This window comes from Taudactylus pleione, unplaced genomic scaffold, assembly GCF_031769625.1.
Source record: "Taudactylus pleione unplaced genomic scaffold, aTauple2 ptg000296l, whole genome shotgun sequence".
Lineage (NCBI taxonomy): Eukaryota > Metazoa > Chordata > Amphibia > Anura > Myobatrachidae > Taudactylus > Taudactylus pleione.
The window spans coordinates 17009705-17034324 of NW_028284698.1; positions in this window are offsets into that span (position 1 = coordinate 17009705).

Below are 24620 nucleotides of genomic sequence, written 5' to 3' on the forward strand. Positions count from 1 at the left end.
GTGGTACATCTACTCCCTCCACACTTAAAAAAACCACAAGTAGGCTTCAACCAGGAATTGTTGGAATCTACCTCACTTTTCTTTCTATTGGATGTTAAAGGTTTTAAACAGCTAGGTGCCAAGATATTTCTTAGAGACTTATTTTTCTTAAAGATAAAAGTAGGTTTAATAGGTATACAGCCCTGTAGAGTTTTATCCTGTCTAAGGATGTTATAATTATTTAATATTATTCATTTTATCTTTGCATGTTGGCTATTATATGTTGTAATAAATGCCAAATGATTCTCATTATTTTCTTCATTACATAAATTGTTATTAGTTCTTTTTTATAAAAGACTATTTCTAGATGTTTGACGAGTTTCATTAAGTGCATTTTGAATAATAGAATCAGGATATCCTCTAGTCAGAAAAGATTGTGCCATAATTTTTGCTTGGGACTCAAAGGTGTCCATATCTGAACAGTTTCTCCGTAAATGGAGAAACTGGCCTTTGGGAATGTTTCTCTTCCATGCGACACTATGTTCACTCCTATAATGGAGGTACGCATTGGTTCCAACTTCTTTGTTAAAGTTGGATGTATGTATAGTACCTCCTTTTATTTCAAGGGTTATATCAAGAAAGTTTATTATAGTGGGGTGATAATTATATGTGAAGTGTAAATTATAATTGTTGGAATTGAGTGAAGTGACAAAGGTGAGTGCTGTGTCTATATTCCCATCCCAAACAATAAATAAATCATCAATATAATGGCCATAGAGGACCAGGTGCCCGCCGAGCCCGCCTCCCCACACATGATGGTCCTCAAAATGACCCATGTATAGGTTGGCGTAGCTCGGCGCGAACCTGGTCCCCATGGCCGTTCCCATCACCTGTAGATAGTGTGTGTCCATGAACATAAAGTGATTGTGTCGTAATATAAATGAAATGGAATCCACTAAAAATTGAATATGTCTCTCTGATAAGTCATTATCTGATTTTAGTTTTTCTTCGATAGTCTGTAAGCCCATCTCATGGGGTATATTTGAATAGAGACTTTGCACATCTAGTGTAAGGAATGCATACGAATCCTTCCACTCTAGACCATTTATTAATTCCAAAAAGTGAGTGGTATCTTTAATATGAGATTTTAACTGTGAAACCCGTGACTGTAAAAATGTGTCTACATAGTGAGATAAATTAGACGAAAGGGACCCTATACCAGAAATAATAGGGCAACCAGGTGGTGCTGTGAGGGATTTGTGAATTTTTGGGAGGTGATAATATATGGGTATAATGGGGTGCTCAATAAAAATAAATTTATATTCTTCTCTTGATATAACCCCATCCTCAAGGGCCGCATCAAGGAGATGTGACAAAGTGCAAAGATATAGTTTTGTGGGGTCTGACATCAATTTGCAATAAAATTTAGAATCATTTAACTGGCGAGTAGCCTCCAATATATAGTCATCCCTATTCTGTATTACCAGACCTCCTCCCTTGTCGGCTTCCTTTATTACTATTTGGGTATCCTCAGTCAGTTTACGCAATGCTGTTTTCTCCCATTTATTCAGATTTGATTTACATTGATGAGCAGAAAGAGAATAATCATAATTGCATAATTGTTTAAAGTTATCTAATGTTGTCTTGTAAAAACATTCGATGTTAGCACTCTTATATTTCATTGGGTAAAAATCAGATTTTTTCCTTATAGTACTTTTGTTAACATCGAAAAGTTTTACTGTAGATTGATTATCTACATCTTCCCCATTCTCTATAAGTAGCTCACTGAGGGTAAGGAGAATTTGGTCATCATCTTTATCAAGTACAATTGGTAGGGCTTCCTCTTCACACCTTATTATATTCTTATTAGTAAAATATTTCTTTCTACAGAGAGTTCGAATAAATCGATTAAGTTCCGTGAAGAGAGTGAAAATATTTGGCATTGCTGTCGGTGAAAACTTTAGACCTTTAGTAAGTAAAGAAACCTCCCCTGCGGTCAGTTTTCTAGAAGAAAGATTAAATATATTATTAATCTGTGGGGGTCTACTTAGTCTTATTCTCTTCGATTTTTCCTTCTTTCCCCCCCTTCTACCTCGATACTTGGCTCTCTGGGTCTTTTTGGAGTGAAATCTGACCAAGTGTTGTTGGATGTTTGTTCTTTTGGATATTTCCTTAGGTGGGTCCCTAAAACTACATCCCTTTTCATATGCAGAATTTTAACGTTTAATCAATGATCAATGAATGAAAAAGTTTTTGGTGTTATTTGCTTATTTTCATTGATTGTTTGTGTTTTATAACATGTTTATGACTTAATTAAGTAGCACATCCACTAGGCAACTAGGGAAAGACAGTACGATTACGACATCGTAATCGTACAGTCGTTCCCCATCCCCAGCAGTGCCTGCACTGAATGATTAGTCGTTCAGTGCAGGCACCCTCCATCATCCCCGAACATGGCCAATCTGTCATTATCGGCAGATTGACCGGCATGTTCGTGCGATGATTGATGTCGGAAACGACCAGCGGGAGCTCGCATCGCTGGTAGTTTCCGACATTGTAGTGCACGATTTGTTCACGATTAATGAGCGATTGCACGATTACGATGTCGTAATCGTGCAATCGCTCAGTAATATCGCTTAGTGGATGTGTGCCTTTAGATGAATTTCTGAACATATTATGCAGAAATTTAGCAAGTTCCAAAGGATTCACAAACTTTGTAGCATCACTGAAGCTCTGCATAATGACAATATACAGTATTTACCTTTATGTAAACTCTATGTCCAGAAAAGTTATTTACTCAAAATGTGTGTTTTAAAACTTCTCATTATTCATTGCCCAAGTGAAATATTTTCAGCAGCCATCACATATTAGAAACCTGGACACTCACCTGTTTAATAAAAAACTGATACCTTCCAAAAATGTTAAGGTGTGCTAAGATTAAATTGTAATGCACTAGACTGAATAGACTCCCGGGCTTCTAATAAAATACAGATGTCATAATATAACGCTCCAGTTTTGTACATTTATTCATTTTCTTCCAAATAAAAATAATTATAATTCTTATTATCTTTTATTCATGTGGTGCCACCAAGTGTCCATAGTGGCATACAGAGAAATAAAAATACACACAATCAATGCAGTAATATAAGGCTAAAACATACAGAACAAAGGGAAAGTACTGTGAGATATAAATACAACTAAGAGATTGGCAGCTAAGAGAGTGACAGTAGCATTCAATAACCCAATGCTCTGGGAAGGGCGGACAGAAAGGACCGGTCACTGACTGACTGGGAGATACGAATAATGCAGGTGAGAACCAAGAGGGTTGATGGCCCTGCTTGTGAGAGCTTACAGTCTATGGGAGTGGGAACATACTGTAACTGGAAGGTTCACTAGGATGAGAAGGAAGGACAGACAGCATGATTTAAAAGTGTCAGGAGATCTGATGGACTTGAATGAACAGGTAAGTGTTTAGAGCATGCTTGAGAGAATGCTTGTAGTTAGTCTGATAGTATTGGTAGATCCTATAGTGGTAGTAGGTGGCAGTGGTGTGTGATGGAGCTTAGGGCCTGATTCAGGTTCGTTTGCACGCAGGCAGCTGATGTTTGCATTCTGCGCATGTGTATAAAACGCTGTGCGCGTACTGGCCGCTGCGATCGGGAATGGTTCTGATGTTACTCAATGTTACGGATGTTTTTGCTGACTTGCAGATGCATGTCATGGGAAGTGGGCAGCTTTATACAGTGATGGGCGTCTTGGTATAGAGCTGCGGTTGCCATGCGATTGCATTAATTAGCATATTTTTGCAGCGTGCGGGTGCGTGTGAATGCTGCTTTGCGAACCAACCTGAATCGGGCCCTTAGTCCACATGGCAGAGAAACATAACCAGGCAATGGCTTTATACCAATATAAGCAGGTAGCAGGATAACACAGGGTTAACAGTAATATGCAGCAGGTACAGGTTACAGCAATATTCCAGTTACAGCCAGGAACATACTGGGTATGCTGGAGCTTGTAGTGCACATGCACAGTATACACATATATTATATGCTGATATGCAGTGGTGGCAGCAGAATCTTTAATATACTGAGCGGTCGTGGCACAGTGTTAATTGGGGTCACTATAGGGCATCCTGCTACTGGGGGCACTCAGGTCATTCCTCTGGCTGCTGCTCAAGGTTCTAGTGCCCGACGGCTTAGAAAGAGAGATAGCACCGAGAGCTTCTCTTCAACATATAAAGTTGGATAGTGAGTTCAAGAGCAGGGGAGAAGCACAAGAGAAGTCTTGAATGTGACAGTGAAAGGAGGTAATCAGTGGGGAGGCAAGGTGACAATCAGAGGAAGTGGAAGGGAGTTTAAACAGAGATGATATCAGAGATGTAACAGGAGGAAGAGTAATTGAGTGATTTAAAATGAGTTTGAGGAGCTTAAACCAGATTTTGTGGGGAAAGGGAGCCAGTGAAGGAGAGAAAAGGTAGAAACTGAGCAAAGAACAGGAAGAAGGGGCTAACTGCAGAATAAAGTATACATTTAAAAAGGGAGAGGCGAGATAAAAGATGACCAAACAATAGAAATTTGCAGCACAGTAATTCAGGCAGGAGATAACAAGGATGTCAACAAGAGATTTATTAGCCTCAAGGGTTAGAAAAGATCGAAACCCGGAGATGTTACATAGGTGACATTTGGGGATACGTTCAATATCCCGGCACAAGGGATTCAGGCGGTCAGAATGCCCGACACCTGTCAGAATCCCAGCGGCGGCATCCTGACCGCCGGAGTGCCTAACCCTAACCGCCGGTTTAGGGTTAGGCACTAGGTGAAAGCTTAGGTTTAGGGTGTGGGGAAGGGGCGGTTAGCTTTAGGCACTAGGGGGGGAGGTTAGGTTTAGGCACCGGAAAGGGAGAGAGGGAGGGTTAGCTTACTGACCGACAGGTGTCGGTATGCTAATCCTATCGGGATGCCGGCATCGTGAATTTTGACTGCTGGGTACTGCTGTACCCATCCCAAAATTTGTTATGATAACAAATAGCAAACATATGGAAACAGGAATCATGCAGGACAGATTTGTCATATGGTCTGAGTTTGAAGGTACTGATGAGCAAACTGAAACCTTTTTCCTCTCCAAGACAAGATAAAAACCTACATATGACCAATGTTACTCAGTAGTTCTTATTTACTAAAATTGCATTTAGATGTCTAATTTGCACTAGTAATGAATAATACACTAGGTTATGTTATCTAACTTGCACTTCACAGGTAAAAACTAATTGATGTGGTTGTTAAGCTCAAACTGTGCAACTACACATACTGATAATAAAGAAGTCCTTGGGGTATATTTACTAAGCTGCCACTTATGAGCTTTTCTGGCTGCACGATTTATGAGGGCAATAATATTAAATACAAAACCATGCCTTTCTAAATTCCATTGCCAGAACCACTTGTGTGTTAGAGCTACTACAGTATAAATATCCTCTGTATATAGTAGTATATTTTCAACCATCTTCCTTTGCAATTTAATGTTCTCAAAGGCTCTTTAGAGTTGGACACAAATGCAACTTGCGTTTTTTTTTTGCTCGCAATTTGCACTATTTAAAAAAAAAAAAAACCTAAAAAAAACCTACTGCAATACTGTTTAAACGGGAAGCAGTCGGGAAGCTGGCGATCGCAATGCCGACCGGCGGCTTCCTGACTACTTAATCCCGGCAAGGTACAAATGACAGGTATCGAAAGCTCGACGCCTGTCATTTTACCTATGCCAGGAGCCCGGCACCAGGCATACCGATCGAAGGTAAGCCGGGCGCCGGGAGTGGACAGCCGCGGAGGGTGGGGGGGAGGGTTAGGTTAGGGGCTCCCAGGAGAGACTTAGGGTTAGGCACCCCCCGGGAGGTTAGGGTTAGGCTAGGGGAAGGGGGGTTAGGCACACATGGGGGCAGGTTAGGGTTAGGCACCCCCCTGAGAGACTTAGGGTTAGGCTGCGGGGAAGGGGGGGTTAGGTTTAGGCACTTAGAGGGGGGTTATGATTAGGCACTTAGGGGGGGGTTAAGGTTAGGCACCCCTAAAGGAGGGTTAGGGGAGGGAATTAGGTTAGTTATACGTACCCTAAGAACGATCAGGATTTCCTCATCTGTTGGGCTGCGCTGTCGGGATTAGAACCGCCGGCCGTGCGTCTGGCGGTAAATCATACTGATTCCGTTTAAAAGGTTCATATAAAAGCACAGAACAACCACTTCAAACAAATATAGTATGCTGCATACTCTGTTGCGGAAGGGGGAGGCTCCATAAGTGTTTAAAAGTATTGTTTTTAGAAAAAATAAAAAATAATATTTTCTTCTGGTTTGCTTAGCAATTCAGATGCGCCAAGTCTCTTGGGTTCTTATTATCTGCACTATACAACCAGTAGAAAAATGTGCCTGCACTAAAGCAAAGATGAAACAAATCCCACATCCTAACTTAGCGGAACCAATCTCAGCTGGGAACAGAGGGAGAAGTGAAATTAGTAGAATCTTAGCCAGCCCAAACAGACAAGTCAGTCCAATAACTAGCTGTGTCTTGCTAGTATAAGCATTGTCCTTTAACATGGTCAGAAGCTCTGGGTTTTACATATTTTGAAAAATGTTGCTAGATTGTCAGCATTTGGTTGCTAGGAAATAAAGGAAGTTTAGATTTACTGAAATCAAGCAGGCCATGCAATATATCCTACACCTGTACCAACTGAAGGTGCACCATGCTTTTGTCATATTGTTTAATCTGTTTACTGCTAATGCACAGATCTCCAGCTACCGAAACAAAAATACCCTCTGTTCCCGTAGTTATAACAAAACCAACCTCATCCTCATGTTCCCTGCATACCGAAATATGCATTCAGAGACATGTCCTGTATAACCTTGTTTGATATTCTTTACCTTTGTGTACACTAAACCACAGACCAACAATCGTGCAAAGGGCACGGAAAAAAAAGAAAGAAAAATATCAATAAGAGCTTTATATTCACAGCGTTGTGAAATGAAAAACAAACATTTTCTATTGACCAAAGAAGCTGCATTATATGAGCCCACTCAGAAATCTATTATGAGTTTCCTTGTTCCCAATGTTTTGCAGTGCTGTGTTTGATTATAGTACCATGGCAAATATGCTTTAGCTGATTCAATGCTACTTGTGCCACTATGAACCTTGTCATACATGTTTGTGGCATGCTTCTTTGGATGTGCTGACTGTTTATTGTATCAAGTATACTGTTATTTGTAGATGAATGGGTATTCAATGCATTTGTTGGATAATGTTTACTGTAAACCAAGTATTGCCCGCAACAGTTTTTGTTGTCACATACATATATGCTTGTCACTGGTGTTAAACCATACCTACCATTTAAAAATAAATAATTAAAGACAGCAGAATGGAACAAACAAAAAAAATGAAAAGTTGAAATGATGAAAAATAAATAAATAAATAATAATAAAATATAATATTTCTATTTGTGAAGTTAGGACTGCATTTTGGCCCGTTGACATAGATGTAACAAAACAAGCAATGAATCCTAAGCAATACTTGGACTTACTGTTATCATACAAAAAGATTGCATACTCTACAAATGGTTGGTTATTCTACAAAGAAAAAGCGAAGCATTAATTCCAAATATATAGAATAACACAGGCCTGCAATGGAAAAAAATGTCTGAAAACGAATAGCTGATTTTTATAGGTTTTTGGGTGGTATTTTCAGAAAACATAGTAAAAAGTTACATCATGTACCATTTTTTCACAAACACAAAATTTAGTTTTCAGTGTATCCAGAATTACTGTATTAAGTTTTAAAACAAAAATGTCATTATAGTGCTTTGAACTTTTCTACACTGCTGTATAATTTAAAGTTTTGAAAAAGTAGCATTATAAGAACAAAGGGGGTACTTAGAGGAGGGTTGGGGTTGGCTATTCAGTGATTATAATAGATGCCATGATTTGAACCAGTTCCCCAGACAGTAAAGCTGGGTACACACTGACAGATATATTGGCTGATCAATTGATCGGCCAATATATCTGGTGCCCGTCGGCCAGTATGTACCAACGATATGTCTGTGAACGACCTTGCTCAGAGAAGTATCGTGACGGCTGTGCTGCACAGCCAATGGCAGATATATCTGCAGATATATCTCTCTATCAGCAAGTGTGTACGGGCGGTCTGCGGTTTGCAGATGGTGGTCGTTTAGTGTGTATGAACAACCATCATCTGCAGATATATCTTTCTGTCAGCAAGTGTGTACTGCAGATGGTGGTCGTTTAGTGTGCATGAACAACCATCATCTGCAGATATATCTCTCTGTCAGCAAGTGTGTACTGCAGATGATGGTGGTTTAGCGTGTATGAACGACCATCATCTGCAGATATATCTCTGCAGTGTGTACCCACCTTTAGAAAAGGTGATGGCTCACACCTTTCTGTTTCCCACTCTACACACTTCCCGATTTGTCTTCTCAGTTTCAATTAGATCTTTGTGTGGAAAGGTCCTGTCGTAACCACTGTAGTTTTCTAGACATTTCATTTCTGCAGAAGTTTACATTTTTTCCTTAGTGTTTTTTGTTTGTGGTTTTCTTCTATTTATAAATGTACTACCAAATGGCCACAATGGGATGTTTTAATTCACCTCATAACAATTGCTACATTTGTGGGGACTTTGTAGCAAAGAATTATTACAGCGTTTGTTAAGAAAGTATATTAAGCATATTTTGGTGTAAAACTTGGTGGCCAGGATACCACATATAGGGGCCTATTTATTAACATTATTTTTATTAAAATAAAGGGTACACCATTTTCACATTATTTTAGTATCACATAAATTTACTAAGGGGCAATTGGAGTAGGAATTCTGTGAAATCTGTGTATTAATCCATACAAGCACAAGGTAAGCTGTCTTTCATAAAGAAAGTGCTTGTTTAGCTGGTTCTCTTCATTGCCAGAACCACACAGGGAACTACTATGAATGCAGAGCACCGAGGACCCATCAGTCAAGCACTCACCTGCCAAACAATCAAAGTTTTTTTCTGAGCATCAGTGACCAAGATGAGATGATCAAACTTGATTAACAATCTGCAGCTCCTTCAGAGATAAGCCTATGAGATAAGCAGTGATCGCTCATCCCTGCCTGCCCTCTCTAAAGCTGATTGATTTGACATGGGACTCAGTGTAACAAGGCATTATTATATATTATTATCTATTTGTTTATATAAAGCTTTTTTGCATTCTCCTCTTATACTTATGTGAACGGGGGAATAGGGAGGATGTCCTCTATGGACCCCACATGGTAATATTAGCAGACACTACTCTGGTAGGTGGCAGTGGTGTGGAGTGGAAATTAGTCCACATAGCAGATCAACTTAACCAGGTTATGGTTTATTACCTGACAGAAACAGATACAGCACAACATAGGGTTAACAGTAATGCAACAGGTACAGGTTGCAAGGAGTTCCCAGCTACAGTCTGGAGCGTACAGTGTATGCTGGGTGTTGTGGTGCGCCAGTAGTACACACTCATATCCCGCAGGGATGACAGTGTAATAGTTAATATGCACAGCGGTGGTGGAACAGTGTGTTTTGGGGTCTGTATGAGGACACTCAGGGGGCCCACCTGATATGGTGGATGCCTTAGGAAAAAACCATGCGGTAAAGCCACACATGCCCAATAGTCAGGTTGGAAGTCACACCTGACTGACGCTGCTCTGGGTCCTAGTTCCTGACAGCTATACGGCAAAGAGGCAGCGCCGAGCACTGCTCTAACAGGTACCCCAGTAATAAAAACTCTTTACCGGTCTACAGTATTTTCTGTCACAGGCAGTGCAGTATATATTTGACTGAATCTGGCACAATAAAAAAAATATGTTAGAAAGACTGTAACCACAGCAAGTATACTATTTATTTGACTGAAAAAGTGGTGTTTTGCATTCTGGCAAACTGAATGGCAAATCAACACAACTGTTCTTGTAAATTGTGTCATTCCACTCTCCGCATTCTCACAAAGATAACACAAGCATACAGTAGGTCCGCATGGAGATCTGCAGGTAACTAACACTTGCTACTTCTAATGACCATAGAGACTAAACGGGGTGATCTGACCTAGGCCGAATACAGTAAGGGATTTCATGCAGATGTGGCAGATGCAAGTCAGCAGTTACGTGCATACACTCCAGTTAGTTGGAGTTTCCTTTGTACCTACAAAAAGAAAGGTGTAAATCCAAGTTGATGCTGATGGCTGGGACAGTTACATTGATGTGGTTATAGCCTATAGGGTAAATAGGGGTGTGTTTAGATTTTTATATTCGTTGCAGCCACTCAGATACAGCCTCTCTTCTTCTAGAAGACCCTCCTCCTCATCCCTTTGGTTTGAGTGGTTGTTTTTGTGTTGTGGCAGAAAGTATGGACGTTTTTAGTTGATTAGTTTTAGATGGGTGTGCTCTTCTTTAGTCAATTATAGGACAATCGGTCTCTGCCGGGAAATGACACAGCCCGTCCGGGCCTGCTTTTTCAGGAGAGTTGAACACCAGCAAATGATTTGCATGCATGTTATTGTTGTATTTTGTCCATTCTTTTTGTTGTCCGCCACCATACTAACTTTAATTAATATTTCAATAAAAATTAATGAATACAGTTTAATTAGATTATGTCAAAATAAATTTAACCTTAATATGATCCCAGCTCTTGTTGTCCAGTGTCGTTATTTTCATATAAGTATCTAGTGTTAAGATAAGTCTTGCGTACACACTAGGGGTGAGCGGGTTCGGATTTCTGAAATCCGAACCCCCCCGAGCCCCCCCGATCCGAGGCCGATCTAAGTCAGACTCGACTTATCACTCCTGACTCTGATCTGAAATCGAGTCAAAACGTCATCATCCCGCCTTCCGGGTCTCACGGGTTATGGATTCTATATAAGGTATCCGCGTCGGCGCCATCTTCTCACTCGGCTGTGGACAGTGAAGAGGGAGGGTGGGAGTTAGGGCTGGCTGGGCTGTGTAGTGTAGTATAGTCTAGTGCAGTGTAGTGTTGTGCTGTGCTGTGTTGTGCTGTGCTGCTGTTGTCAATAGGGGCTGTGTCCACTCCTCCAAAGTCCATAGGGGCTGGCTGTGTTGTGCTGTGCTGCTGTTGTCCATAGGGGCTGTGTCCACTCCTCCAAAGTCCATAGGGGCTGGCTGGACTGTGTTGTGCAGTCAGTTGTCCATAGGGGCTGTGTCCACTTCAAAGTCCTGTGCAGTGTCCCAGTCCTAAAGGGGTGCTGTAGTGTTGTCCAGGGGGTGCTCTGTCCATCAGGGGTGCTCCCGCCAAGTGCAAAAAAAATTAATATTTTTTCTGTGTTTGTGAATTGTGTGCGCAGTAGCCGCACGTGCATCAACAAAGTAGTGCCAAGCATGCGCCTGTGTCATAAGTAAAGGCCCGGCTGGCTTGACCATTAAAGGATGCTGTAACCCCCAAAGTGCACTCCAAACCAAATAAAAAAATATTTTCTGTGTTTGTGAATTGTGTGCACTGTGGCTGCATGTGCATCAACACAGGAGCAGCGCCAAGCGTGCTCCTGTGTCCCATAAGTAAAGGGCCAGCTGGCTTGTCCGTTAAAGGGTGCTGTAACCCCCATAGGGCACTCCAAACATAATAAAAATATATATTTTTTTGTGTTTGTGAATTGTGTGCGCAGTAGCCGCACGTGCACCAACAAAGTAGCGCCAAGCGTGCGCCTGTGTCATAGGTAAAGGGCCGGCTGGCTTGACTGTTAAAGGGTGCTGTAACCCCCAAAGTGCACTCCAAACAAAATAAAAAAATATTTTCTGTGTTTGTGAATTGTGTGCACTGTGGCTACACGTGCATCAACAAAGGAGCAGCGCCAAGCGTGCGCCTGTGTCCCATAAGTAAAGGGCCGGCTGGCTTGTCCATTAAAGGGTGCTGTAACCCCCAAAGGGCACTCCAAACAAAATAAAAAATATTTTCTGTGTTTGTGAATTGTGTGCACTGTGGCTGCACGTGCATCAACAAAGGAGCAGCACCAAGCGTGCGCCTGTGTCCCATAATTAAGGGCCAGCTGGCTCATTTCTTAAAGGGTGGTGTAACCCACAAAGTTCACTAGTCTCCAACAAAAATAAAAAAATATATTCTGTGTTTGTGTGCACCTTAGCCGCTCGTATATATCAATATAACATAAATGGAGGACCAAACTTTCTCCGATAAGAATAAAATAGGGAAAGATCAAGAACCACTTCCTCCTAGTGCTGAAGCTGCTGCCACTAGTCATGAAATAGACGATAACATGCCATCAACGTCGTCTGCCAAGGCCGAAGCCCAATGTCATAGTAGAGGGCACATACAATCCCAAATGACAAAGTTCAGGAAAATTACCTTAAAAAAAACATTTAAATCATCTGAGTAGAAACATAAACTTGCCAATATGCCATTTACGACACGGAGTGGCAAGGAACGGCTAAGGTCTATCCCTATGTTCAAGACTAGTGGTTCAGCTTCACATGACGATGGAAGCCCTCATCCCGCAAAAAAAATCAAACGAGTTAAGTTGGCAAAAGCACAGTGAAGAACTGTGCGTTCTAAGAAGATATCACAAATCCCCAAGGAGAGTCCAAGTGTGGTGGCGGTTGCGATGCCTGACCTTCCCAGCACTGGACGGGAAGAGGTGGCTCTTTCCACCATTTGCACGCCCTCTGCAAGTGCTGAAAGGAGCACCCACAGTCCACTTGCTGATATGCAAATTGAAGATGTAACTGTTGAAGTACAACAGGATGAGGATACTGGTGTAGCTGGTGCTGAGGAGGAAGTTGGTGAGGAGGAATCTGATGGTGATGTGGTTTGCTTAAGTCAGGCTCCGGGGGAGACAGTTGTTGTCCGTGGGATGAAAAAGCCCATCACGGTCATGCCTGGGCAAAAGACCAAACATTCCACCTCTTTGGTCTGGCAATATTTCTATCCAAATCCGGACAACTGTCTTGCCATATGTACCATATGTATAGGTGAAATAAGAAGGGGTAGGGACGTTAACCACCTAAGAACATCCTCCCTTATACGTCACCTGCAGCGCGTTCATAAAAAGTTACTGTCAAGTTCAGAAACTTTGGCTAAGACCGTAAGCAGTCCAGGGACACCTAAATACCTTTGTCCTGTTGTATGTAAGTGCCTGCAAACCACACCGTCAACTCCCTCCTCGTCAATTTCCTCCTTAGCCAGGATCGGAAGTAGTCCTGCAGGCCATGTCACTGGTATGACTGACTCTCCTATCCTGGATTCCTCCGGAGGATCCTGCTTTGCTACGCCTACTGCTGCCACTGCTGCTGTTGCTGCTGGGAGTCGTTCATCATCCCAGAGAGAAAGAAGGAACACCACTACTTTTACTAAACAATTGACCCTCCAACAGTCCTGAGCGAGGAGGATGAAGTACGACAGCAGTCATCCTGAAGCAAATCGTATAACTGAGGCCTTGACTGCTATGTTGGTGTTAGACGTGCGTCCAGTATCCGCCATTAGTGCAGTGGGATTTAGACAATTGATGGAGGTATTGTGTCCCCGGTTCCAAATCCCGTCTAGATTCCACTTCACTAGGCAGGCAGTACCGAGACTGTACAGAAACGTCAGAAAAAGTGTCCTCAGTGTCCTGAAAAATGCAGTTGTACCCAATGTCCACTTAACCACGGATATGTGGACAAGTGGAACAGGGCAGACTAAGGACTATATGACTGTGACAGCCCACTGGGTAGATGTATCACCTTACGCAGAAACAACAGCAACGTCACCAGTAGCAGCATCTCAGAAACGCCAGCTCATTCCAAGGCAGTATCACCAGTTTCAGAGGCACACCGCCGACAACCTCTTAGAGAAACTGAGGGAAATCATCGCCCAGTGGTTTAACCCACTTAGACTCTCCTGGGGATTTGTGATATCTGACAACGCCACCAATATTGTGCGGGCATTACATCTGGGCAAATTCCAGCACGTCCCATGTTTTGCTCACACAATAAACTTGGTGGTGCAGAATTTTCTGAAAAGCGACAGGGGTGTGCAGGAGACGCTTTGGGTGGCCCGAAAAATTTGTGCCCACTTTCGCCCATTCAGCAACTGCGTGCCAAAGACTGGAGCACCAGCAAACACTCTTGAACCTGCCCCACCATCACCTGAAGCAAGAGGTTGTAACACGGTGGAACTCAACCCTCTATATGCTTCAGAGGATGGAGGAGCAGCATAAGGCCATTCAAGCCTATACATCCACCTATGACATAGGCAAAGGAGGGGGTATGCACCTGACTCAAGTGCAGTGGAGAATGATTTCCGTGTTGTGCAAGGTTCTCCAGCCCTTCGAACTTGCCACACGTGAAGTCAGTTCACACACTGCCAGCTTGAGTCAGGTCATTCCCCTCATCAGACTTTTGCAGAATCAGCTGGAGTAAGTGAAGGAGGAGCTAAGACGGAGCGATTCCGCTCGGCATGTGGGACTTTGCCAGGATTCCAGGGTGGTCAATCTGTTGAAATCAGACCACTACATTTTGGCCACCGTGCTCGATCCTAGGTTTAAAGCCTATGTGGTGTCTCTCTTTCCGGCTGACACAAGCCTGCAGAGGTGCAAAGACCTGCTGGTGAAAACACTGTCAGCTGAAGCGGAACGTGACACGTCAACAGCTCCTTCTTCATTTTCTCCCGCAACTGGGGCTGCCAGGAAAAAACTTAGGTATCCTAAGCAACCCACTGGCGGTGATGCAGGGCATGCAGGACCAAGTTTGGACATCTCGTCAGGACTGAAGGACCTGGCAACAATTTATGACATGTCTACTGTCACTGCATTGACAGAATGGTGGAGGATTACATCGGTGACAGCATCCAAGTAGGCATGTCAGACAGTCCGTACCTGTACTGGCAGGAAAAAGAGGCAATTTGGAGGCCCCTGTGCAAACAGGCTCTATTTTACCTGAGTTGCCCCCTCTCCAGTGTGTACTCCGAAAGAGTGTTTAGTGCAGCCGGGAACCTTGTCAGCGAGAGGCGTAGGAGGTTGCTTCCACAAAATGTGGAGATGAAGTTCATAAAAATTAATTATCAACTCTTCCAGGGAGCCCAGCCTCCAGAACGTAAAGAGGGACCTGTGGTGGTGGATTCCAGCGGGGACGAGTTAATACTCTGTGAGGATGAGGATGTACACAACACTGAAGAGGGTGAGCAATCAGTGGATGAGGAGGATGAGGACGACATCTTGCCTCCGTAGAGCCAGTTTGTGCAGGGACAGATTAATTGCCAGCTTGTTTTGTGGGGGCACAAACGAACAAATCATTTCAGCCACAGTCGTGTGGCAGACCCTGGTGCTGATTGGTTTGTTAAAGTGTGCTTGTCCTGTTTAAACAACATAAGGGTAGGTGGGAGGGCCCAAGGACAATTCCATCTTGCATCTCTTTTTTTTCTTTGCATTATGTACTGTTTGGGGCCTAGTTTTTCAAACTGCCATCCTGTCTGCCACTGCAGTGTCACTCCTAGATGGGCCATGTGTTTGTGCCGCCCACTCATATCTCTTAGCATAGTCATCCAGCTACCTTGGTACAACCTTTTGGACATAAAAACACTATTGTGAGGTGTGAGGTGTTCAGAATAGACTGGAAATGAGTGGAAATTAAGGTTATTGAGGTTAATAATAGCATAGGAGCAGAAAAACCCACAAATTCTGTGATTTTAGCTGTTTTTATGCTTTTTAAAAAAAAAATACAGATCCAAAACACAAAACCCAGAACCCAAAACACAGAAAGGGTGGTTTTGGCAAAACCAATCCAGATCCAAAACACGAAGAAAGATCCAGATCCAAAACCAAAACACAAAACACGAAAAGTGGCCGGTGCACACCCCTAGTACACACCAGGTTTTTAAGTGGGGGCAGAATATTACAAGGAGATACTTCAGAATGTAGGGGTACCGCAGGGCTGTGTCCTCAGCCCAACACTGGATTCACTATTTACCAACGATTGCGAGACAACGTCACAGTCTGTAAAGATTGTCAAGTTTGCTGATGATATAGTTATTATTGGCTTAATAAGCAAAGGAGATGAAAATGCTTAAAGGAGTGAGGTTGTTAAGGTGGGTACACACCTGAAAGATATATCTGCAGATGATGGTCATTCATACACACTGAGCGACCATCATCTGTGCTGCAGCAGGTCCGGGCGTCTGGGGGGGCGTGTAGGGTGTGTGGCCTAATCGTGAAATGCATGGCCACGCCCCCTTCAAAAAAAAACAAAACAAAACAAAAAAAACCATTTGCAGCACTGGGGAGGGGGGCGCTGTGCCCCTCAGCCCGGGACACAGCCAATGGGGGGCGCGATCAGCTTGATCGTTCCCCCCCTTTGGCTTAGGAGACTGCTCTGGCTGCTGCTTTAGCAGCCACAGACAGTCTCTCAGTGCAGCCCAGCATATAGCAGCGTGTGCTGTGCTGCTGTGGATGGGGAGCTGTGCTGGAGTCGGGTAAGTAGTACCCGCTCGCAGCTCCCCCCCCTCTCTCTGCACCCCTGTGTACAGACGATCAGCTAATCGCCCGTACACACTTGCCGATGGACAGATATGTCTGCAGACATATCTGTTCATTGGCTGTGCAGCACAGCCAATGCGATAAATCTGTGAACGACATTGTTCACAGAGATATCGTCTGTACACACTGGCTGACGGGGGTATGATATATTGGCCGATCAATTGATCGGCCAATATATATCGGCCAGTGTGTACCCAGCTTTAGATTGCTCAAGTGGAGCAAGGAGAATTGCTTACATTTGAACTAGGGATGTGCAGGCTCGGTTCTACTCGGTTCCGTTCGGTTCTTTTTACCGAATCTTATTGGCTATCCAAAACTCGTGACAGCTGAAACCCAATAAGATCCGGTAAAAAGAACCGAACGGAACCGAGTAGAACCGAGCCTGCACATCCCTAATTTGAACACATCTAAAACCAAAGAGATGGTCATTGACTTTAGGATACAGAATGTTATGCCTAAGGTACCAGTTTGTTTAGAAGAATTGATCATTGAGCAAGTGGATTCCTTTAAATTCCTTGGGATTTTTATCTCGGATAACCTAATGGTCCTTAAACACTGCATTTTTGGTTAAGAAGGCACAACAACACCTTTTTTCTTAAGACGCTTGAGATCGGCTTGTTTGAGTAGAGGGACCTTGTTAAATTTTTATCGCAGCATTGTGGAGAGTGTCCTGACCTACGGGATGGCTGTATGGTTTGGAAACTGCACTAGTGCAGAACATAAGACTCTGGATCGGGTGGTTAGGACAGCTGGTAAAATAATTAGTGTTGTGTTACCATGCTCACAGGAGATCTATGTAAATAGAGTCCTGAAGAAATCAAAATCAATTGTGGAAGATCCCAGCCATCCAAAACATGCGATCTTTGAGTGGTTACCATCAAACAGTCATCTTAGAGCCTTACAATCGCGCACAAAATGGTTGCATAATAATTTTTTCCCTAGTTCTGTGCGTATGTTAAATGGTCGTAATGATCATTGATTGATTCTTACGTTTTTTTTATATATTTGTAAAGTAACTGCCATTTGTCTTATTATATTGTAATGTGCCAAGTATGTTTTTTGTTGACATCACTTGTGCTGTTAAAGACAATAAAGTATTCTATTCTGTCTGTCCAATCTGTCTGGTGGAAAGGAAAATCTGGTCCATTTTCCAGTGTTTGGGAGCAAATTTCTATTGTCATTTTCTCCCATACATTACCAGATTTTCCTTCCAACTAGACAGATATATCTACAGGTGTGTATGCAGCCTTAAGGAGTAACTGTAGATATCAACTGTAAAGAAGTCTAATGTTATTCTGTGTTTATACCAGTTTTTGCATGCGTGTCTTCCTAGAAAAACGAGTGACCACAAACATTTATACTTAGGACATGAAAACGCAATTACTCTAGGATTTTCTGATTGTGCATTATTATTATTAGAGTTTTGCGGGTCCAGATTTCTGAAATCAGAAAACACCCAAATTTAGGGGTTTCAGAGTAGAACCGGGTCAATGTGCGGATTCACTTTTGTATCCCGGTTCGAACCGAATCCTGGTTCCGATCTGTTGCAGGTTCGGACCTCGGATTTAAAAACTGAACTCGAGTTTTGGAATCAGACATGTTAGCTGCTTTTATTGATTTTTATACATTTATAAATTTCTATCCAAAACCAAAACACTTGAGGGTGGTTTTTCAAAATCAAAACAAAACACAAAGATGAATCCAGATACAAAACCAAAACACGGGGGTCCGCGCACATCTCTTCTTCTTATGCATCTACTGTATTGACACTTTTAAATTTAGTGTTGTAAGTACATTTCTCAGCCTTGAAATGTATTTAAGGTTTTTTCTCACTCCTCATAAATGTAAAGTTTTCTAAAAACAACATGGCAGGTGTGTTGTTTACCAGCAATAAGTTTTTTTTCCCTCTGATTTCAATAGACTTAGGTTTTTTTGTGTCATTTATCATATATATATATTTTAAAAAAAATGTAGCAAGGATTTTATTTAAGGATAGCCAGAGTATTACAATAAAAACAAACAATATAAAAGATGGACCAGCGTTCTGCAAACAAACACGATGCAATTAATTACATAAAAATATATAGCTATTCTAATTAAATCTTTTTATGACATTAAAGAATGGTGGAGATGGAAGGAGAAGATGTTGTAGTTAGGCAAGGAGAGATGCCCAGTTATAGACATTGGGCAAGGAAATGGGGGCAAGAAGGGCACTGATCCTGGATTGAGGCCATATCTCAGTAATACTGTTACAGTTCTGGTAATCTGTAGATCTGGCATGAGGCCCAGGGTATTAACTGAGGAGTGCAAGAAACGGGGAGACTGCAAGATACCACAACTCATAGGTAATACAGGTACTGGCAGGCTAGAGATAGTAGGAATCACGGACCGGAGCACTGCAAGGATACTAGACATGGAGCAGGTACCCAAACCACCGGGCAGCCTCTCACCTAATGGTCCAAAGACCAATCAGGCCAGAGAACTACTACAGTCACAAGAAGAACCTGAACGTTAAAACAGTATAATGCTGACAGTCTGGACCTGGGAACCAAGCCAGGAATCGGAGTCTTATGTAACCAGGGAAGAACTAATGAAGCTAAATCCTTGGTACAGCTCTGATGCAAGACCTGGACCATAATCTTGAAGGGGAACTCAGGTTAGGGAGACACTTAAGGCACACACAGTACTGAACACCTTCATGCTAAAAGACTGGGATCCTGATTCAGAGCCGGACGCTCTTTCAAAGCGCTCTCTCTGAATCAGGGCGTTTCTTTTTTTTTTTTTTGGAGCCGGCCTCCTGGCCACTCGCTAAGCTGTGGGTGACCATCCACAGCTTTTGCGAGCGGCCAGGTGATGGTTGCGATGGTCGTGACCATCGCGCCCATCGGGCTTGCGACGAGACCCTTGTGGTAGGGTCTCATTCCCGCAAGCCCCAGTGAGCTCCCTGCTCTACTAGAGCAGGAAGCTCATTACTGATGTCATGAGTGTCAGCCACCCCCCCTCCCCGCTACAAAATGGGGCAAGCTGTTGATCTACATCGACAGCTGCCCCGTTTGTAGTGAGCCCTGGAGCGAGTGAATTTCTCACTCGCTCCGGGGCTTGCGTACACGCATTGCGCATGCCGCTCGTGTGCAATGCCCCAACAATGACCCGCTTGTAAGCGCATAGTGCTTGCGAGCGGGTCTGACTCAGGCCCTGTGATCCGATCATGCCCTCTAGACCTGGAACCCCAATGCTGACTGTCAGCCCAAGACAAGAGCACACAGTACAGGATAACCAAAATAATCAACCTAGTTTATGTAGTAACCCACTATAGCCAGAGAGTGCAGTGATACTTACAACACAGGGCCTGATTCAGCAAGCAACGCAAAGGAGAGAACGCACGCACTTGGCTGATGTTTTTCTACTGAGCATGCGTATGCATCGCACTGTGCGTGCACAAATTAGCCAGTGCTGTCGGGTAAGCGTACGCAGACTACACACAGCCCCCTTCCGATATTGATTGACAGGAAGTGCCGTTTGTGGGTGATAATGGGGGGTGGTTGGGCGAACACAGGCGTGCCTGTGCGTTGGGACGCCATTTTTGGGGCATCCATAATTAAGCCATTGCAGTGACGGGTGCAGTGATGAGACTCCGTGCACACAGGAAGTTGCTAAGATCCTGCGCAAGGTCTGTTCAACCACTATTATGCTAATGTGGTCGATGGTTCTCGATGTTACTGATGTTTACGCTATCTTACCCACGCCTCAGGCTTTGAGTAAAGGGAGATGGGCGGCTTAATATAGGGCTGGGGGTCTGCATCTTGTGCTGCTGTCTCCGTGTGTATGCACTGATTAGCATATTCCCGCAGCGGACGGGTGCGTGTGTTCTTTCTTTTGCATTGCTTGCTGAATCAGGTCCACAGACCAGTTGATGCATGCACAACGCAGAGCGGAATCCACACAGGTGATAAGATGTGTGACAACAGCAGATAGTATGCATCACAGGTACACTGGCAGAACTGAAGTTGGAAGCGGTATGTGCGCAGTGTGGGAGCCGCAGCGCTGATAGATGGTACACATCAGTCGATGGAATGCAGACAACGATGATCAGTCTGTGTGTGGCATGGAAGCTGCAATAATGAGAGCTGATACACAGCGATAGATGAAATGCAGACAACAGCAAGAGGTCTGTGTGCGGCGCGGAAGATGGTATGCAGCGGCGACGGTAAACAGTGCCGCTGGCTATCTGTATGTGGCGTGGAAGCCGCAGCACTGAGAGGCAAATAGCAATGGTACAAGTGGGTAATAGTTGAGTTTACTTTGAGAAAGTATCCACAGGAGAAAGCTCTGGAAACACAGTAGACACTGAACCTGGAACGATCCTCAGGAAGGAACACAGTTGTTCAGGCTGGATGCAATCGGGAAGTTGGCTGACATTATACCGACAGCCGGCTTCCCGACTGTCATATCCCGGTGAGGGTGTAATGACTGGCATCTAGATGTCGACGCGGCTCATTTCACCGATGGCGGGAGACCGGCGCACGGCATCTTGAGCGCAGGGATGCCGGGCTCCGCGAGCAGACACCCACGGGGGGGAGGGTTAGGGTTAGGGCTCCCGGGGGGACTTAGGGTTAGGCACCCCCTGGGAGTTTAGGATTAGGCTAGGGGGAGGGAGGGTTAAGGTTAGCCACTCCCGGGGGGAGGTTAGGGTTAGGCACCCCCCTGCGGGAGTTAGGTTTAGGCAGCGGAGAAGGGGGGGTTAGGTTTAGGTACTTAGAGGGGGGATTAGGGTTAGGCACTCGGGGGGAGATTAGGGTTAGGCACTCCTAAGGGAGGATTAGGGTTAGGGGGGTAGGTTAAGTTAGTTCATACTTACCTGGGGACGATCGGGATTTCCAGTGCTGTCGGGCTGCCGCTGCCGGGATCTGTTCCACTGTTGGCCTGACGCTGCCGGGAATCGAACTGCAGCTGGCGGTAATACATACCGATTCCATTCAGGCTATGAGTCTTTCCTAGGCCTGGAAATATATAGAGATTGGTAACAGGTAATTGGTCAGGCTGACCAGGTGAGCAGCCAGGTGAGCGGTGATTATTGGGATAATCTATTGGAGCTTTTAGACACAGCAATGAATGAATGTCTAACCCTGTATGGGTGGCTAAGACCACAATTTGTGACAAATACACAGTCTATAACATTAGATGTTTCAATCTATCAAAGGGAGGGTCTCAAATTATAATGAGCTACAAGGTAATACAACATGATGTAGCAGAAATCTTAAGAATGTTATTATTCAATATATTCCATAAGGCTGTTTATCTATATTAATATTAAATAAAGGAAAGCATAAATAGCTCTCTACTTTGGTGTAAATAACACAACAGAGATTACTATGTGAAAACAATTATATGATATTTTCATTCTAACTTAGCAAAATGACACAAACGAGCATTTAAATTCAGATCAATAAAAGATCTAATAGACAATGGAGTCAATTTCTTGTAGCATCGTATCATAGATTTCTCTCATCGAGAAAAGTGACAAGTAATGAGACAGGAAACAAAGGTATTTTTGACATGGAGGTTTCTTCAATGACCACAGTGTTGTTTAGACAAGAGAAACAAGACTCCAGGGATTACACAAAATCAGGAAACATCCACAAAACATGCAGGCTGTCTACATTTGTAAACAGAGCAGTAAGGAAAGATGACATACGGATCTTAAACATGACAAGCTAATGAACTTGAAAGCTGGTAGGAGATACTGGTCCTCCTGATACTGTATTTTTTCCCACACCTAGGACCTCATTCACAGCCGCTCACAAAAAGCGAGCGCTCGCTCTGAATAAGGGTGGACGCTTTTTTTTTTTTAGCCAGCCTCCTGGCCGCTCACTAAGCTGTGTGTGACCACCCACAGCTTTTGCGAGCGTCCAGGTGATGGTCGCATTGGTCGCGACCATCACGACCATCGGGCTTGCGACAAGACCCTTGTGGTAGGGTCTCATCTGCCGCAAGCCCCAGTGAGCTCCCTGCTCTAATAGAGCAGGAAGCTCACTACTGACATCACGAGTGCCCACAAACGGCAGGCGTGTTGGTTCATCTCACCTGATCAGTTTCCCCCAATGGCAGTCCTGCTAGTGTCTCAGCTGATCTCAGGATCCAATGACCAGCTGACTGTGGGTATTTAGGACCGACTCCTGCAACAGGAAGTTGCCTGATCAACAATTGTCACTCCTAGTGTTCTAGTAGAGTCTTGTTTCAGGTTCCCTTGGTTTTCTAATTTTCCAGTGTTTCTTCGAGTTACAGTGTGACCAACATCCCTGCCTGTGTGCCTAGTCTCCAGTGTTTCCTATGAGCAACAGTGCAATTACATCTCTGCCTGTGTATTAGTTCCAGTGTTTCCTTTGAGAAACAGTGCGACCAACATCCCTGCCTGTGTACAAATTACCAGTGTTTTCCAGCAGAAGTGCGACCAACATCTTTGCCTGAGTGCTTCACCTCCAGAGACAGTGCGCTCACATCTTTGCCTGTGTGCATTATATGTGCCGTTCCTTGGTGCAAAAGTGCTTCTGCACACCACTACCAGTGTATCCCTTGAGTGCCACCCCGTGGTGCAAAAGTGCGTCTGCACGCCACTACCTGTGTATCCTTCAAGTGCCACCCCGTGGTGCAAGTGCTTCCGCAAGCCACTACCCGTGTATCCTTTGAGTGCCGCCCCTTGGTGCAAAAGTGCGTCCTCACTCCACTACCAGCGTATCCCTGGAGTGCCATCCTGTGGTGCAAAAGTGCGTCCGCAGGCCACTACCTGTGTATTCCTCGAGTGCCACCCAGTGGTGCAAAAGTGCATTAGCACGCTACTCTCAGTGCATTTCTCAAGTGCCACTTCCAGTGTACCTCTTAAGTGTCCATTCCAAAGTACCTTTCAAGAGCAATCCAGTTATGCAAAAGTGCGTCAGTACGCTATTCCTGGAGTACACCTCGAGTACCATCTTCTGGTGAAACTCCTTGTGTAACAGTGCCTTTGTTAGGCACTTTCTCTGGGCCATTGATATCTCAAGTCTCTAATCCCATGGATCTTGGATACCTGGTCAAAGGACCGCGACTTGCCTGTAGGGTGCAGCTAAACCCATATCCCGCTTGGAGGGCTCACTGGTGAACACCTCCCTGCAGGTTAGACTCCGCAACTTTGACCAGGTCTTGCCAATGTCCAAGATGTGTGGATGAGGAGTTCTGATATCCAGGCCTCTCACCCCGAATTCTTCCAAACCCAAGATCACAACCCCTCAGTAGGGGATTCCACAATGGCAAACCTGACACCTAGTAGATGCGGAATACCCATTTATTTACTTGTGCTGTGCTTCAGGTGTGTGATGGGCCTGATCCAGCAGGAGGCATCTGAAGAGAAAAGATGCCTCCTGCCAGCATCTCAAATCTGACGTCTGCGTCCAAAGTTGCAGGATCAGATCAACATCTTCACAACCATCTGTTTTGATGTTTGCAGCATTGACCATCTGAGAAAGTGTAAGCTCACTCAAAATGGCCACCTCTCGCCTGCTCGTGAGGCCAGTAAATGTGTGTCGTAATGCGCAGACACTGGCCTCGGCACTCCCAGAGAATGGGGCCAACATACCCCCGTTTTCTGAAAACCTGCTACATGTCTGTTCAAAGGCTTCTTAGTGTAAGCATGTTTTCTAATGGGTGTATGATGGAAAACCAAGTGTGATTTTCATGTACTGGCTTCATACATCTTGCTGGACTATTCATCACCAATATATTCTACCTTCCATTAATGAGTGTAATAGATAGATGTATAATAGTTAATGAATTGTTCCAAATTTTCAATGGATGGGCCCAACTCGTAATAAAATGTTATTATTTTCATTCATGTTTCATTGATTTAATTTATGTTCATTACTAGGCTACTTCGCAGTTGGGAACTTTAGATTACTTCAAAAAGGATGGAAACTGCCAGAGCATGAGAAAGAAAGAATAAAACAGTCAAAAGTTGTTAATAAATGTTACCAGTTCTTACTAGTGATAGAAATATCAAGCAAATGCATGACAACTGAGAGTGGAAACACAAGCAGATTTGTCATCTTGGAAAAAAAGAGATATGAAATGCAGGATTATGCTG